This window comes from Bombus pyrosoma, linkage group LG1 (assembly GCF_014825855.1).
Source record: "Bombus pyrosoma isolate SC7728 linkage group LG1, ASM1482585v1, whole genome shotgun sequence".
Classification (NCBI taxonomy): Eukaryota; Metazoa; Arthropoda; class Insecta; order Hymenoptera; family Apidae; genus Bombus; species Bombus pyrosoma.
This window is the reverse complement of record NC_057770.1, coordinates 4,365,230-4,384,303: the sequence shown is the minus strand read 5'-3', so window position 1 is coordinate 4,384,303 and position 19,074 is coordinate 4,365,230. Positions and strand designations below refer to the sequence as shown.

At 46.0% G+C, this 19,074-nt stretch overlaps 1 protein-coding gene across 8 annotated transcripts in view; it reads right to left on the bottom strand.

The window, feature by feature from the left end:
* The window catches only part of LOC122568510 (homeobox protein Nkx-2.5-like), a 179,611-nt gene that overhangs the window by 94,862 nt on the left and 65,675 nt on the right, over positions 1–19,074 (bottom strand). The window contains exon 1 of one of the 8 annotated variants that reach the window (XM_043728337.1): positions 7,725–8,211. The exons of the other annotated variants lie outside the window; for them this stretch is intronic. The gene's annotated coding sequence lies outside the window, so the exon portion shown is untranslated. Of the gene's footprint in view, positions 1–7,724; positions 8,212–19,074 lie in introns of those variants that run through there. 8 annotated transcript variants of the gene reach the window in all.

Here is a 19,074-nt window from a genome sequence, read left to right as displayed (position 1 = left end):
ATAAAAATGCAGATTAGGATTAACAAGCCGGGACGACGATTCCTGGCTTCCGTTGATTTACCGTCGTATAATTTTCATGGACGGCGTGCGCTCGCACGGCCAACGTAATTTTTTCCTTCTTTCTCTTTCTTTCTTCGTGCCCACTCCGCGACTCGTGTTTGTTGAGATACGTTATTAGGATTATTTGCTTCCGTGTAATTTTCATTCGACCCCGGATTAAGGTAGTGGAATTTTCAAGCAGCCAGGGTTTTCTCGTCTCGAGTTACCGATTGTGATTCGGGCATCGATTCGATGGAATCATTGTGGCGTGGAACGTGGAAACGGTTGGAAGAGATAAGTGCGAAGCGTTTAAACACGCTGTTCGTGCTTTGGAGAATATTTACCGAGCTGAACGGAGAGATCTTCCGATCGAATTACTTCGCAGATATGGGGATAGTTGTTCGATGTAGAATGGAAAACTTCAAATTCAAGAATTCATATGCACGGTCAAAGGTTGGATTAGTCTAAGCGTTTCGTTAAATACAGTTGGAAAGTGCGGCTCGAATCGTCAAATTAACATTATATAGCGAATTTCTCGTCGAAGCCAGCGAGAAAAATTCGAGCGACGCGCGTGCGTGGGTAGAAAAATGCGTACCGCGTTCACGTCGTTCCATCGATCCCGGGAATCAAAGGCGAAGAGTCAGGCACAGCTGCACCTGACGAAAATCGCGCGTTACGATGATCGATGCTCCGCGATTTCGAAAATTCCTGGAATCATCGATTCTCTTCGCGTGTTTCCGAAACTGTTTACCCTGTAAATTGTTCGCGGTATCGTAACAAACAGATGAAAAACTATTCTTCTTTCAGAAAGCCTGAAAGCTACTATCGCTTGTAAACGGAACGTTCTAAAAATATTCCCGGTTTTTTCCAAATCACATTCACTTTCATACGCTTTGTTTAGATTTTTAAAGCTCGTCGTTTCAAGCTTAAACTTCGAAGTGTCTGATCGTTCGTTAATGATGAAATAACGAGTTCTTATGGGACATAGACAATCGGAAATCGATCTTCCATTCTCCTAGCAGCTCGTGCAGAACTGTGGAGGTAGCCGTGCAAGCTGGATGCTTTTCGTCGTGGCTGTACGTCGTCCCTTTGCAAGGAGGTGTGACTATGTTTGAATACACTGTTGATTGGGCCATAAATGTGTCTCTCAACGTACAAACACCTTCCTCTCTCTCTCTCTCTCTCTCTCTCTCCGCTCGGGCATAGTCATTTTCTCGTTCGGGAACCTCGTGGCTGGAGGGCCACACACAAGACTACAGCCGTTTGATTGGTACCTCCCGGGATAACGCGGCGTGATGCAATTGAATTCTAGTTTGAAAGATGGTCGCCGGACAATCCCGCTGTGCTCGACTCGAAATTACCTTTTTCCGATTACTTTGCCACAAACCGCATTTTTCTTTCCTTTGTATGAGGGCACGAGAATAATATTTACAGAATTGTATACGTGTACATTGAAGATAGGTTACGTTATAGCGTTTAACAGGCTGCAGGGTTGGGCGTCGTGGTTGAGGAGACTGAAAGTGCAATTGTAATTTCGTAGTTGAACGCGAGCCAAAGGCAAACACGAGCGAATAATTGCAGCGAAATGTAGCGGGACAGCGACGACACGAGCTCGGTACCGAACGATCGCTCGGCAAATTCTTGGAACTGTCAACAATTCAGTAACGATGGGTGGTCCCTCGCGATACGTGCGGTCCGATGTACATCGGTGCAAGGTCGTTGCACCTCGCTACTACATCGTTTACCCGAGAGGATGATTGTTTCTAAAACATACGCAAGATGGAACTGACTCGACGCTAAAGAATTGTTACGTACGAGTGCGTGCTATACGAGTTAGAAAGTCTTGAAAAAAAGAAGACGCTTGCTTCTCTGGTGGTGGTAGGATGGAGTCAAAGGCACGCAGCAAACTCGGTTCAAAGAAGGGTAAGTTGGCGAGATGCAGGCTGGGATCATCGGTTGCATCATCGCGAGACATCGAACTTCCAAGAAGACCGTCCGTTTGACGGATCCAATTAAGCGGGACCACGGCAAGGTCATTAGCATTGATACCGAAATTCGTGTTCCAATCAAAAGGCATTCTTCGTGTATTCGTGCTGAGGTCATCGCCGCGGCGCGGCGGTCGAAGATTCACGATGATCCTGATCGCGATAAGTAGGAGGGGAAGAGGGCAGATCGATCGCGATAAATCTCTAATAAAATCAGACTTCATTTTTACGATCGACTAATTATCGCACGAAGAAACCATGCGAAAGTTGAAACCAAACGAGCCTGTAGATAATACGAAGCAGGGAACGGAATAGAGGGAAAAAGGGGGAGAAAAGCAACTACCGCAGCTTTCGGACGTGCATCGTGAGATATTAAATCATCGTACGCGGCCGCGTGTCGATGAACCTTCGAAATTAATTTCTCTATTCACCGCGCTGGGCGGCCGTGTATCAAGGTCGCGAGCTCATTAGCCATTGATAGCCGCATTCGTGGCCCAATCAAAGGGCATTCTTCGTGCGCGTCCGTGCTGACGTCAGGTCTCTCTCCGACGAACGCGTCGGCCAGGAAAATCGAAATCCTTCGGGACGTGTGGCCGTGTCTCGTTCTCGAACGAGCAGAAGAAACGATCGAGGCGAGAGGAAATAACACGGCGCTTGGTAGAAGAGGATAAAAACCGAAGGAAGGCGGAAGAGGAGGAGAAGGAGGAGAAGGAAGAGGAGGCGGTGGATAGAGCGTCGCCCGGGACAGAGGGAGAAAGTCGAGGCCCGTTCAGAGACTAGTTAGCACCTTCTCTTAAGTCCGCGCGTTCTCGAATCAAGGCGCGCATTCTGCTTGAGCCAGGCCGGCCAGCCCGGCTACAATGCCGCATTGTACTTAAATCAGATTCAATTTGGGCCCCATTGAAAATTACGCTTAATAAATTATTTGGGCAATTCATAAATCCGACTCGTGCGGTGCCTGACTGCTCCTCGGGCTCTCGTTCTCCGAGGACTCGCCTCCATCCGACCGCGCCGTTTGCCTCTCGCTTTCGAAACGGCGCAAAGCTCCTTTCCAAAGACCGTTTACTAATGGACCAACCTGGCTAACGTATCCCAGGGACGTATTCTCCTATCTCTCCTAGCCGTAATTTCCTAGTCGAGTTTGGAATGGTTCGACTATCGGGTGTTACGAATTGCGAAAAATCGCCTGGAAAATTTTGTTCAAGATTCTTCGAGCTACTCGGAACGTGGACAAGTACATTTTCACCATTGAAAATTATCAATCACGGTGGAAGATTGAGATTGTAATTTAATCGTTTATTTATTGGTTTATCGATGACTACGTATAAGGCCTTCGATGTTAGATAAAAGGGATAAAGCGAAATAAGAGAGGAGGAATATAGAAGGAAAGCGCGGCAATCATTGCATCTAATTGATTATTAATTATTTATTACGAAACGTAGAGTAGATACGAGTTCGGTATTACAGTAGTTATCGTAAAGTTGAAAAAATGTTTTCTACGCTGTGATTAATAATACAGATCGGGTTATCCAGCTAATACGATTGCCTCCCGTAAACATTTCAATCTTTCTATGCGCAACTGCTTACGACGATCATCGAATTGCGTAATGAAATATCGTTGGAAACGAAAACAACGTTCGCTAAAATTTTCAGCAAGAGAGGCGTTCGAAGTTGAAAACGATTTAAGCCGACGAATGCGGCCCTGAGGACGATTAAGCTCCGCTCGGAGGGTCACCAGGTAAATACGCACGCGCTCTTACATACACGCGGGCCACGATTATCGACCTGCACGTGTACGTCGTTTATACTACAAATTAGTAGGCAGTTATAAATGACACAGTATCCTTATTATCGTACTAGGCTTATTCCCGGGCCTCTCGCTGACGTTTGACCGACTGTCCGCTTTCCGACCAGAGACCGTGAAACGACGAGTTTCTTCCGAGGATTCTGGCCACGAAAAATTATTCGGCCCATATATCTTTCGCCAGAGACCGGTCTGTCACTGATTAATGCAACGTACACCGCGTTTATTGTCAAGCAAACTCGTACGGCTCACCACTCCGAGATTCTACACGACCACCGAACGGATCCCCGATTCCGTGATCGCCACTCGATAATTGCCCCTTTCGCTCGAACACTCGCAGAGTATAGTCATTTTTCAAGCGGAAAAACGCTGGTGTATATTTATCGCGAGATTCGACGAGAACCGCGCGAGGGATAAAAAAAGAAAAGGCAGAAGGCGGAGACGTAGGAAAATAGGTAAGAAATTTACGGTTACGAGGAAACCACGGGGCGAAAGGTACGGGGGTCCTTTAACAACCCGCAAACAAGGGGCTGACACGTTCAAACAATCGTGAACGAACCGACGAACCTATAATTAGCGTAGGATCCCTTTGAGGATCTTTTTTGGCACTCGTTTTCTCGAGCAGCCGGCTCATCACGATCCATCCTGCCTCTCTTCTCTCGTTAGATCGTCATCTGCGAATGTTCGACATGTCGACGGCACTCTGGCCACACCAGTCTCAGAAGTCACCGCGCAAAATTGCTTCGGACCATGAAAATCCGACCGCGTTTCGGCTTATCTGATGAATTTCACGGAATAGTTCCGAGTGTGTTTGCTATTCTTCAGGGATAAAGGTGCGGTCGGATGCTGTCGCATCGAACGCCGAGAAACGATACGCGAATTCGTTTCAAACGGATCGGATCGGGATATGGTTGAGACAGAGAAACTTTTCACGTATCTCGCGTAGCTGTCGAAAATGATTCGTCTTTGGTCAACTAAATCTTGAACAGGGCGAAGATAGTGGAAATCTCTGCAGAACGTTTCGTTTGGTGGCTTAAAGAGAATTATTTATTTCTATGGCACGAGCTTTTTTTTTCGTAGACGTTGCTCGTTCGATGAGTTCCCTTGTTATTCCATGAAGAGGTCGTCGAAGACCGTACGATTTACGAGATATATCGCGTCTCGTGTCAGAAATCTACTTTATCTCCGCATGTTGTTGAAACCGTCAGTGTGAATTCTAAGAATAGGGAGATATCGTGTTTACTACATCGCATTACAAAGTATGCATAATTTAACTCATAACAGTCGGATTGCGACGAGATACTCGAGACAAGCCTATCGCTAATTGGAGACCGATATAGCGCGTAATAATTCCAACTCTGAGCGGTTCGCTCCTAAATCTCTTCTTCTAACTTCTGCGTTCGTTGGTTCACGACCTTTCACGATATATAAACACCGAAATATCCATTTTCCAGGAAAGTTTCTACGAAACGACGATCATTCTAAATTCTACGCTTTCAACGCCAATCTGCTACGGAAAACGAGGCAATAAAGAGTAGCAGGCGTTTTGTGGAATGAACGATCCCCTCGGAAATTCCTTTTCAGGCAGAAGAAGAACGACGGTACGGTGGTTATCGCGATCTGAACTATGCCACGTACAATTAGTTGAAAACAAGATAACCAAACGGACGAACAACGTCGTTGGAGTACGGTGGCGATTATAAACTATACACCTGCACGCTGCCGTTCGAGAAAAGCATGCATAGACTAGCGAAGCGGTACAGGCACGCACGCGCGCGCACAGCGAAATTCATTTTGCACTCGACGGTAATTAATTCCCCGCTCGTCAACGTCAGCAATTAAAATTATACGTTAATGATTTGCAAAAACTTGTTTTGTTGCGGATGGACGGCGGTAAACGTTATCTCTGTCGGCCTCTAATTATAGCATCCGACTACCCCCCGACAGACGGCGCGAAACAAACGAAGAAAGATGAAAAAGATCTTATTCTTCTTCACCCTTCTTCTATCTCTTCCCCTGCTTTACTTGTAACGCCTCGAACTACTTGCGTATCTTTTTCGGTTCTTCTTCTTATCCTCGTGTTGTTTTCTTTGCTGCTTCCTTTCTTTCTCTTTACTTTTTTTCATTAAATCAAAACCGACAGGCGTCTATTTCATTTTGTGTTTGAATCTTTCAGAACCTGTTACGCGATACTAATTCCCTAGCTGTTAGATTAGTATTACCGCATGCAAAGTATCGATACACACGAATTGGGACTCTCTGTCAAAGCTCTCTAGCGACGATCATAACTATTTCCCTTCATTTTTCCGATGGTATTTCTCTTTTTTTTTTTTTTATTATTCGTCACGTTGCACGAATCCAGTTCATCGATCGTTGTTCGCGCGGTACAAACTGGTTTATAAACACACAGCGATAAAGAGGGTGCGATTGTCTCGTTTAATAATCGGGATCTCGCTGCAATTTCGCAAAAGTCGTGAAAAGGACTCGAGCTGAAAAAATATATAGCGCTGGAACGGATTTGCCGGGGAGGGCGGACTCTACCGAATATCGCTAACGAGCTCAGTTGTTTTCCGTTTGAGCAGCTGTTAATTGGCAGTGACTAATTACAACGTATTATCGAGAAGTTATCACCACGTAGCGCTTTTATTAAGCGTTCTTCTGATCCTCTTCTCTTTAGATTCCCTCTTCCTATCCCGTGTCACGAGCTACGATTGCGTTTCCACTCGTTACATACTACGTACACATCTCGAACGGTTCGTTTACACTCGCTGCAGTTTACCGAACATTCACCGTTCATTCACGAACGATTTAACGTTCGAATAAAAAAAAAAAAAAGAAAAAAGGAAGCAGCAAAAAGTATAGTTTTGCAGAATGTCGGTTTATTTATTGGAATATTTCGTTGAACTCCAGCGGTGAAAAGCGAACAATGAGCTACATGGAGGCTTCGGTGTAACAGCTTGTCGCGATAACACGAATTACAACAGAGTTCGAAGGCTAGATCGGCTTGACGAATTTCTGACGTGAACTAATTGCCGATGACGCAAACTGGGTATTAAGAGCGCAACTTCATTGGAGGGAGGAGATGACCTTAACCCGTTTTTTTTTTTTTTTTGCTCGGAAGACACGTCACACTTTGATGTCTTTCTGACGAACCATATTTTCGGAGAAAAAATTACCGGATTATAACTGTGACGGATAATCGACCGATAGTCGGAGAATTTGTTACGAAACTCGTTGAATTTTTTTTATTGTTCCTTATCTGGAAGAAAAAAGTCGTATCGTTTCGCCGAAATTTGGTTGACCCGCGATTGGACTAGGCGCGACACGCGCGATTCTCATAATCGACAGTGTATAACGGCTTAATTAATAATTAGACGGCCGATTCATAAATCAAGCAACTTTTTCCACAGCCACGAAATCGATGTGAATGCCCAGGGAGACGTTATCTTCTGTGTAATTAACGCGATATGCATGCCACTGGAATATACACAACCGCGATATATCGGAATGCTAATCAGCGTTCGCAAACAGCCAGAGAAGAAAAAAGTAATTGGATCGTGCAGATACCAATAAACGAGCTCGCGTTCGAGTAAATATTTCATAATCTGCCAAACATACACAGCCGAGCTGGATCCCGCCAACGCATTGTGCGTTTAACAACATTTTGCTGGCGTAACGCCATTTACGAAATCCCATAGAAATTATTCCCAACAACTTACCTGACTTATGGTTTCTGATATTAAAACCTCGATAAGGTTAATTATATAATGCAAAATTTCTTCGAAAAGAACGATCGGCCAAACAAACATCTTGCGCTGTACGGGGATAGAATTCAGTAACGGCAAAACTACTCGATTTACTAGATCGTAAGCGATATTATATAAAATTGTACGTACATGGGATAGAAGCTCGCTCGCACTGCTCCTCTGTGCTTTGCATATTTTTCACGAATCCTTCGTTTTTGTTTCACTGGTACTTTAACGCTTTGATCGTCGATAGTTTGCTAGCGCGTACGATACGGGGAATTCCAGGCAACTGGGCCAAGCCATAGCTTCGAAACGATAGAAGATAGAAAAGCTTTCGTTTGGAAAAATTAAACGGTTTCGAGCGATGCATCGCGTGATACGTGGCATCTCTCCTTTTTTAAATGCAACTGTACGTTCTGTTATAGACCGTTCGATACATTTTTTAATTCTCCACAAAACAGGTATGAAGCTCGAAACCATTTGATTTTGTCGAGAATCGTGGATCTTAATTGCCGAAATAAAAGTAAAGGGACACCAAGGTTACACTTGGAATTCATATAAAAATAGTTTTAGATTTATTTAATAAACGATTCGCAGGATCTTCGTCGATATACGTTTGCACGCATCTCAGCACTATCTTTTTCTCACTATCTTCTATACCAGACTGCCAACGAAACGGTTACATTCGTCTGTTTTTCGAGACGCTGTGCACACACATACTTCCATACACTCGTATTCACATACGCGTGTCACTGCTACGCGGCCAATCTCGTCTAGCACACAAAATTATACATATCCCAATAGATTTCTCCTAACGCGATTAATCTTTATCTTGCACGTTTTAACCGTCGTAATTTCTTGAACCAGTTGCGGTAGACAGCCAGTAAATCGCAAATATTTACTTAAAATGTATCCCACATATATACGTATAATATAAAAATAAATTTCAATTTTAAAATATATCACAACTATCCACATTAAACGTTCTCGTTGTTTTACGCGGGTATCCCAGATAATCTCTCGAATGACAGAAAATACATATAAAGCTCCTCTGTTTCGGAACCAGAGAACATCTCACGTTCGTGTTGCAACAAATTCCTAACAAATAATGGCCCTGTTCGTTATTCTATCCAGAGGAAATTATATTTCTTTTACAGACCGACTGCCTCTTGGTCTATCTCGTTCGTTGGTGCTAATTAGAAAACTGGCGCCTCGCTCGTTGCCGAACGGATACCGGTATCGAATTCGGAACAATGACACCGCCATGACTAATTGCCACTGTGCTGTCCATGCAAATTGCCGATCGGAACCGACGAGCTGACCAAAAGGGGCACGAGGAAAATTCGAGCAGAGAGGGAAGGGGAAACGTCGGCGAAGAGAATCAAAGGATAGCAGAGAATAGACAAAAAGGAATTCGCGCCGCTCGTTCCACTCGAAAAACGCGGCTTTGCCACGCCCTGGCGTCGTGTCGGCCTTCTTAGATGAAATTCGACCGTCTGCGGAACCCGAAATGCATCCCTGGTCAACCCCCTGCAAACGGAACAGACTTTGCTGTCGCTTTCCTGCTGGAACAACTGGAAAACGAATCTGGTCGTTTCGTTGGAACGATTTCCCAGCTTCTCGATGACGGCTGTTCAAAGGATAGGAACTGCCCTTGAATCGATATACGCAGGGTGTATTTGAACTCAAAGGATGTTAGGTTCGATATGGGCTATTAGTAAAATGAAAAAAGTTGACGGGACGTAGCAATGAAATTGGTAAAAGGGTAAATTATTTTTAATGGATTTTAAAGTTGAAAAAAGTCACGAGAACAATAGAGTTTAGCAGATGATAAGGCAGCATCAGTTTTGATGGGTTCTGTGTTGAAACAATTTTCGTGATTTTTGATGAGGATTAAATCGATATTTGCAGGACGCACTTGCACTAGATTGGACAAAGTTCTCGGATGATGATAATAAGGGTGAGTCGATACTCATCGATGAAAACAAAGGAGCAACGTTTTCTTTTAGATTTTTATTCGACTCCTTGAGACTCTCCGATTCGTCCCTCCGGAACAAAGTCGAAGAACAACGAGTTCGAGAATCACGCGTCGATAAATCCTCCCCAAGGAAGAAGTTGGAAAATTTGTGTTTGAAAGAAGATCGGTAGTTCATCTGGTAGTTTCTCCAATTTCAAGTGAAATGTCATCGATCCTCCGTCGCTCTTCCAAGAATCTTCGGAAAAGCTTCGATATTTTATCTACCATATTAAACATGTAAATGCTTCGATCACTCCATTTAACAGACCAATGAAATTGGATACAATTGGCAACATGTAAACCAGCTTTCATACGTTTAGCCTGACTGGTATGATTTCCCAGGTTTCTCCCCGCTCTGGCCTGAACGCGTCGAGTATCCGTGAATGCGTTCATTGTATCGGAATTAAAGTGTTAGTACCTAAATAGACACGATTACGGACATATCGGGTGTGCTCATGCATAACGATACGATGCATGTCGATCGTCGGTCAAAGTTCATACTCTTTCTTAATTACAGCTGCCTTGATAAGGATACGGATTTATTGGGCTCATTGCTTTCGTGATATGTATATTTGCTCGCTGTCCGACTCGATTTCGATAAGGCCTACATCGAAGTACTTCATTCAAATTTAATATTATGTTGATTTCTTATCGAATATTTTCTCGAAAAGGATTCGCGCAGATACACGTATCTATACTTTGATATCGCAAAGCCACGTTAGAAACGTACGTCGAAAAGAAAATACAAAACCGTAATAAACGTTGTCAAGTGGTTGCAAGAAGGCAGAAACTATCGAATTTGCATCCTCATCAGATTTTAGCTACTCGTAGAAATCTCTTTTTCTTAGAAGAAACACATCGAGTTGCGCGACTGAACTATCAAACCATGCAAGCACGTTAGCCGAGACTATTGGCTTAAACTAAGAAACGGGACGATCGAAAAGGAGAGAGCCTCGATTACCGCAGAACTTTATTCCGTACAACGCTCTACGATAAACGAAGAAGGACAAAAATCGGATTCGAACCTATACTCTCGTTAGCGAAAAAGCCTCGACACGCGTTGGAGGAAAGATTAAACACCCCGGGACGATTATTAATTCGCTGTAAACTATTCGATTCGACCATTTACGACGATATTTATAGGCTCCTATCCGGAAGCTCGATCGAATGGCTCCTTAATCGGCGTCAATTTCATCGGAATCACAGATGGGAAGCACTGTCAACGATTGTGCATCCTTAAATCAACGCACAATACACAGGCCACCCTTCCTGAGCGTTTGCCCGGACCATCGTCCATTGTACGCCGCGACACGGTTGGTCGGTGTTCCATGACGCGCTGATTAAAAGTGTAACGTTTAGAAATTGCAGGGACAAGGCCTGGCGAATGCGGCGCACGCGTTTTAGATATAATCATCGTTAATTATATCGACTGCACGTTGCCTGACGTTGTTATCGTCTTACCGCACTCGAATATCTATGCCCTTCGTCGTTCATCGTCGATCAACGTCTCTTAACGATTTCAAGGCGTTTCGACTGAAAGATGAAAGGATTGCTCGGCTTGTCTTATTTGTAGAAACGGCGAATCTACGACGAAATTGTGGAACGAAAATGTACAGAAACTCCGCAGAAACAATTTAGCTAACACTTTTGCTATATTTTGAGTAATCTTTAGTTGCTTCCGAGAATGTACAAGGTGCAGAGTGACGGTAATTGAACGGAGGAAACATTGGATCGAATAAAGCGTCGACGCGATTAGAAATCGCTCTGAAGAAACGGGGAGAGTTTATAGCGAAGGAAATTGCAGGTTGCCGCCTAAATTGCATTTTTATTGCCCATGGCGAGCACGATATTCGTGGAAACATAGAGCTCGCCGTCACGCCGTTTAAATTTGCCCCCGACTGTTTAAGATAATTTTATTAAGTACTTTCGTGCGAGCTATCGTGTCGTGATGTAACCAAACCGTGATGTTCGCACCTTATACGAAGCATAGGCTACTCCGTTATTGGCATATCGTTGGAGAATCATGCGAAGATTATCGAAGAATTGAACTTGCTTCGAAAAATGTGTGAGGATCATTGAGAATCGTTTGAAAATCCTTGGTAATTCGTTCCAACGTTATTCACGAGCATTCCAAAGTTGGAAGTCGTTCGAACACCGTTTGAGATCGTTCTGGATCGCTCGAAGATCGAAGATTAAAAGTCGTCAGAGGTTCGTTCACGAAATAGTAATTTGAACGTCATTGAAACGTAGACTGAAACATGCGAATCGATATTTCTAGAAAGGAAGAAACGTGGGACTGATTGAATCAACGATCCGATTCGTGCAACCCAAACACTCGACGCTGACAAATAGAAACGTTCGCATAATTCTCACAGACCGGGGGTATTTCAGGTGACGTTGTAATAATTTTTCCACTTGAACGTCGTGCACGCTGATCGGTATTCCTTTGAGATTCGATATCGATGAAAATCGACGGAGAGTGAGCGAGAGAGGCAAAGACGAAGGATTACCGTTTTACGACTCTGTTTCCTGAGATTTGAGTAATATTTTCGTGGAACACGCGACGCGGGGTGTCATATATCGACGGGGATCAATGTCGACCCTCGAATGAAGCCATCGCTGGATCACTAAACCGCCAGCTGTGATTTTCTAACGAGCCTTTGATGGAATAACGCCCCATTCAATTTCCTTGAGTGCTCCCAACTTCGTTTCGCCTATCAGTTTTGGCAACGCGGCACGGATAATTCCATTACTCGTCGATATTCCAATAAGCATGAATAGACAAATCTACGAAACGCGGGCATAATCGATTATTCACACTCCACTCCATCTCGAGCAGAGCCTCTTCGTCGATTGTTGCGTAGAGAAGCTTAATAGCTGTGTACTGTAACGTAATCGATCGACATAACAAGCTACTTTTCGATAATATTTGGTACCATCGTTGAGAGATTGATTCCTTCTGAATGCGATTCTCGCGTGTTTCTTTATTCGCTACGAGGTATGAAATATAGTTGGGACATTTATTTCGGCGCATCCTCTTTTTTTTTCTTATTTAATCTTAATTGCGTAAGAATTTATCAGCTAGTATTATTAACGCAATTAACAAGTTACGAATTATAGGTCGTAGACTGGTTTTTTACGATTTTACCATTTTGCTTTAAACGGGATACCTGGTCAAATTTTATTCGAGAAGATGTAATTCGTAAAATTTCGTTTTTCATCGTTATCTGCACAGTTCTTACTATAATACGAGAGAATTTACGACTACCAGTAACTCTAACTGGTAATGAATAATTGTCGAAAGAATATTAAGACGCGTCGTCTTAATTTTACGCCACGATGTACACTGACATTCCACGCTACGTGTATCAAATGCTCGTAACAACATTGATCGTATAAATGCTTTATTTGTTTATAACTCCTAGCGAGAACGAGCTGTGAAAGAGTAACAGCGTGTTCATAAGAAAGAAAATCAGCTGGATAATCAGAGGTACCGTTACATTCGTAGAAAATGTACGGTAACCCGCCCCCGGTATCTCAGCCTGTTCATCTCAAAACAAGGTAACGGTCGGTGCATTTTGCAAATTGGATTATAGGACAGAGCAGGAGGAGCACGCGCGTGTAAAATAACGATCACGACTTAAGTCACGGTGAGTCGACGACGGGTCCTAGAGACCTACCTGTAGTTTGCAAACTGACCAACAACGAAACTCATGGAACGAATATTCGGTAAAGAATAGAAAGAACGAGAAAGCGAGGTGACGAAGTGACAGTGACTCGAAAGACCAAACACAGGCAATCCTCTTGGCAACCTGCCAAGGTCTTGACCTAATCCCGAGATCGGATGAACCGGACCACCCTGTCAAAACTTGTCACGGGGATTTCGAATTAGAAGGGAAGAAAGAGAAGGAAATGGGTGGCATATGTGCGAGAGACGGGAGCCGTAGCGAGAAGATCGAGCAGAAGTGCGGAAAACAAAATTCGATCGTGTTGATGGGATAATGTCGGACGTTCGGCGTAGAATTTGTTCCGCTACTACGCGATTTCGCTGATGATATACGCTGCTGGCGATAATTGCTCGAACGACTTCGATCGTCGATCGATACCGATACCGATCGAATAATTGCGATTTGTGACGCGTGTGATTTCTAATCGACGATTCGATGAAAACAAAGTTCGTTGATCCAACAAAGGATCGTGCGTGTCGTCTTTCATACAGAAGTCGGGTATAACATAAATGGTGTATCGTTGGAGTAAACCGTGGGCAACGAGATCTAAAATTCGAATACGCGAGTGTCGTTCGTAGGCGATAAAATCGGCTGAAATCCGTAACGAATCCGCTAAAATTTCAACAGCGTAACTCGCTCGCGAGTAGAGCGCAGCTCGCGAAAACTCGAGGGAAACACGTGGAAAAGGAAGTGCGCCATCCTAGAGTCTATCGTAATAAATCAACCAGCAACTGAAACATATCTTGGCACGTTCTATTTACCTGAGTTGCCGCAAAACGTTCTCGTATCGGCTTACGAATCAGCTTACGCCGGTCGTCGAAAAATTGTCTACTCCGTGGTGGTGGCGCGAGGGTGAGTTGGTAAAAGGGCACGAAGAACCGGCGCTCTTATTACATCAACTTATCCACCGCCTATTGAAAGGATGTACGCGTTCGCGGCGGATTGAAGACGAAGAGGGTGGGCGGGGGTGGGTGATCGGTGACGTCGAAGCAAAGGAGGACTAGGCTGTTAGCACGATACGACACCGGGCGACGCGGGCGGAGGGGTTGCTCGGCGTACCTCCCTCGTATCTCTCACGCTTCGCGGGTATTTCTATGGGAGGGAGACGCCCGTCTAATTTCCTGTCCTGAATTTCGAACGAGCGGGAATTTGCACCCTTGAGTTCACATCAACGCCGCGATGGAAGAGCGAAGAGGAGCAGCAGGGCAGGCAAGAAGAGAAGGGTGAAAGAGGGGTGGCACGAAAGGGGAGAGGTTCGGAGAGAGGGGTGGCTGGTCGGATCACAGCGGCCATGGAACGAGGGAGAACGCGCAAAATCGCGCGTCGAGTCCTCGTTTCGAGCGCCATTTTTCGATACCACCCATTTTTCCGGCACGTTCTCTTTTTCGGTCTGCTCCCTTCCGTTCGTTCGTTCGTTCGTTCGTTCGTTCGCTCGCTCGCTCGCTCGTTCGTTCGTTCGTTCGTTCGTCCGTTTGTTCGTTCGTTGGACGAGCTTTTTCTCGTCGTTTTTTCGACACGGTCCCGAATCGAAAACGCTTTTCAATTCGGACATGGCTCGCGGGGGACGTCGCGACGCGGCGTGGCGCGGCGGCCGGTGATCGACTGTCTTTATCGGGGCTCGATTTTGATTCACGCGGACAGCGGACGCCGGCTCGTTTTTATCGAATCCAGAGCTTCGCGCTAAAAGGCACTCGGACGAGCCACCTTTCCCCTGGATGACGGTTATTTATACTGCACCCCGTGTCGCGGCGTCGAGCAAGTGGAAGGGAAAGTACGGAGAAACTGTCGAGAGCGACAGAAGCGCGATACGTCCGGGCCGATTAATTTCCTGGCGGAACGTTGGATAGAGAGACGGCGCACCGCGGCCAAATAAAACTACGAATAAAGGAAATTCGTCGTCTACTCGAGTTATACACGGTGGCTCGGTGGATTTTTCAAAGAGGCGTGGAGAATATCCGGGAAAAGCTCGTGCATTGTGCAACGGGGAGTAGCTCGAGCGTGACGACGCGCGGGATCCTGTGCCACGGCCAACCAGTCTACGGACAAAAACCCATTATACGCGGACTCCTATTATGTGATTGTTATGAATTTCCTATTAATAATAAATAAACAAACATAATGGAGGCCGTTGCGCCGCGTTAGCCTGCGGGATAGCATCTGGTTTCGTGAAGCGAGCGAACGAGCGAGAGAAAGAGAGAGATAGAATGAGAGAGGGAGAGAGATGCACGAGGGTTGCGAGGGGGTCTCGACACCCCCCGACTATGTATCTCCACGACTTGCACTCGTGCGTCTGAAAGCGGATCCTCTCGTTAGGTTCTCTCGCTCGCGCGATTGGCTCGATACGAGATACGCCGGCCAGTCATTGGCCGTTGCTCGAACAATGACCGGTTACAAATCATCCCCTTTTATACCTCGAAGCGATCAAGTACGCGTGACGATTTCTTTTTTCTTTCCTTCTCTTCCCTTCTCTTCTCTTCTCTTCCCTTCCCTTCTCTTCTCTTCTCTTCTCTCTGTCTGGCTTCTACGAGATATTCTTTCTCGACGCTCGGACCAGTTGCACGCAGGGTAAATTCAATTCGCGCGACTCGAGATACGTTTCGTAGCGCAGAGACAGAGATTCGGCCAGCAAATTGAAATTTATCATCCTGTTGGCGAAAGAATCCGTCATCATCATCCGTCCTCTTTCTCGTCGTTCGTTCAACGAGCGGAATTTTAACTTCGACTTTGATCGCTTTTGTATCGCTTTTAACACACCGCGTCCTAATGGTATTTTGGAAACAGTTCGAAAATATTTGACACGGTCAAACACGGCATCGTTTGGCGAACAATCGTACGAACGTGGCGAATCGTTCCACGTACAGATAAGGAAGCAATTTTCTCGCGTACAAACAATCCCATGTCGAAGAAACAAATTTTTAGCAAAGGATGAACGGGGAGGGGTTAAAACGTGCAAGTCGTAAAGTCAAGTTTCTGTTCGGAACAGGTAGAGCGGCGGCTTTCGACCGGTCAACCCTCGACGATCCATCCTGCGTCTCGTCCTAATCCTGTTTGCAGGATGAGCCGACCGTTGCGACCTATGTTTGATTATTTTAGGATTCTCCAAGGTACGCGAAAGCGTTTTGTCCGACGCGTCGGATAACTCTGTGTGCCGTATGTACGCCCACTGGAAATCCTCTTTGGGTTCTTCTCTATCGGACTATCTGAAAACATCGAGACCCGACACAAGCGTTTCACGAGTCGTTCAGTCTATCCGTGTACCGAGGTAAAGGAATTAGAGGTCTTTGCTTGTACGATCGATCTATTAAAAAAAAAAAACAAAAAAAGAAAAAGAACTGTAAGAATACGCCATCTCGTAAGTTCTCCGGTATTAATTTGAAAATTTTTAATCAGAATGTCCGAACGTTAAAATGCTGGAACAGTTGAATTTCGAAATTTATTTTACGGTTGCTCGTCCGTTGAAAGAGACGTTCTTTTCGCGGAAGACGCAAATCCCAGCAAAGTGCACGCGAATTAGAAAAGCGTCGAAGAAGAGAACGAGGCGGGGTAAGTTGGTCACCTGCGAAAAGTCCGGTGTCGGCCGGTTGCTGGTGGTTCCCGGCAGGACAAAGAGCCAGATATTTAAAATTCTATTGTACCCTTTAAACGGCCGGTATTATCTCGTTAAACTGTAGGCGTGGTGCGAATTTCGAGCTGTGTCCCGAGGGACAACCGGATTAAAAAAGGAGCGACGCTACGGGACGCGACGATCGCCGCAAGTGCGCTTGCAAAAAATTGTCAAACTATGTTGTAACGTTGTTGCAAAGAGTAGCGATGTCTCGCGGTAACGTTTAAAACAGGAGAACGGAAACGGCGAAGGAGACCGTGCGATCGATCGAACTGCTCGTAGACTCAAAACAGTGGCATCGACCAGTTGGAACGTGGTTCTCTAAATCTCTGTCAACGGCGCGCGTCGACAAAAGCGACGTGATTCGAGCGGGACGCGAGGAACGCGAGCACGAGCGCGCGAGGAGGAAGAAGAAAGGGGAGAGCCGTGTCGCGGAGTCGATTTCGAAACGACTGCTTTGCTCCCAGGACGTCGAGACGAGAAACGAGGTTTGGTAGCGAGAGAGGCAGCGGTGCAGCTAGGGGAGTCGCTCAACCATGAAACGCCAAACTAAACGGCGCTTCGAGGCCCAAATATGAGAGCCGACTCCCCTCGATGCTACCACACTTTGCCCTTGCACACGGTGCACCGTGTTCTACCGCACGGCCATAACCAACACGACCATAAGCAACAGGGCTATACGTACACGAGCGCGTACGAAGGTACGCGAACGCAGAGGAAACGCGTGTATTTATTCCGGCGTACGAAAGGAAAGCACAAAAAGGGCATAATGGACCCCGTAGCCAGATAGGTGTATATAATGAGGTTAGCAGAGGGGTGGAGTAAGGGAGGCTAGGCCAGCGGGGTGGTTGTGTCGCGATACGAGAGCGACGGAGAAGGGACGAGGCGGGGAAAGGTGGAGGGGGGATGGTTCCCCCTCATCCAGGACGCATCTGCCCCATTATGCTGCCCCGAGGCACTCCCGAGACCATTAATCCTCGCTAAACGACAGCCATTTTGTACCTAAACTGGATTGCCGACTCACTAACTGGTTTTGAGGACGCTTAATAGACTACTCGGCGCTCCTATTATGGCGATCGAGCATCCGCGCTATATTTCGGTGTCGTTTATTCCCCGCTAATGTGCAAACGGCTTTGGGAATGTCCGGAGACGAGCAGCTAACTCCTCCTTCGCGGAAGTCCAAGGGAAGAGGGAGGATGATGGTACGCGGGGGGATGATGCTCGCTCTGCTCGTTTTCGATAGGAACCGAGGGACGTCCGAGCTTAATCCTCCGTGGATCGTCGATTCGCAGCCGAACGACGACAATAACGACGGCGACGATGACGTTGGTAATTGGAAAAAATCTTCCTCGTTATTGCCGCTGGGGAACGATATCGTCGTTGCTATTAGGGTCATGGAATTCCGGTGCATCGACGACGATTTCGTGTCTATATCCAACTATCTGCGATTGCGATTCGTTTCGGAAGAAAGCGAAGCTTTCGTCGAAAGTATAAAATCGTAACGTCTACTGGAAAGAATTGTCGAGAAAATCGACGGAGGTTTTCAAGAGGAAGGAAGCTTGGTAAAGTTTCACGCGAACATCCTTCCAGCAATGATCCTCCGTTTTCGTTGGATGGCAGCCGAACGACACCCCACGAGCTTCCTGTCGCGCAGTTCTAACAAGATTTTGGTTAATCGGCTTGACTCGGTGTGACGGGAAAGTTCTGCTCCTCTTTCTTCCACGTGGTTCTCCCACGGGACGTTGCGGCTTTTGGCTGTCACCCGGGACTATCACCGGCAACCTGCCGATCGGATTAGTTTAATCCTAAAATATTGTTCGGCCGGTATACAACAACATCGCGAAGATTCCGCGAAAGGACAGTCAACCGCGTATCCGGGGATTCGCCGGCCCAACGCCCCTTTGACGAGATTCGCTCGTTACGGGAGTCAATTAATTTTGCGTTCCGTGGCGTCATTACGACGGTCTTTGATGTAAGCTTTCGGTGCGGATTTTCGGCCCTTCGATAACGAAGTTGCAGAGCCGCTCGTTGTACCGGCACGATATCAATGGCGAGGCTTCGATCTGACGAGAATAAAAACTAGAGACTAACTCGGAGGATCTTATCTCGCTATACTGCGCGTTTAACGTGCACCCTCGTGGACCGCTGCTG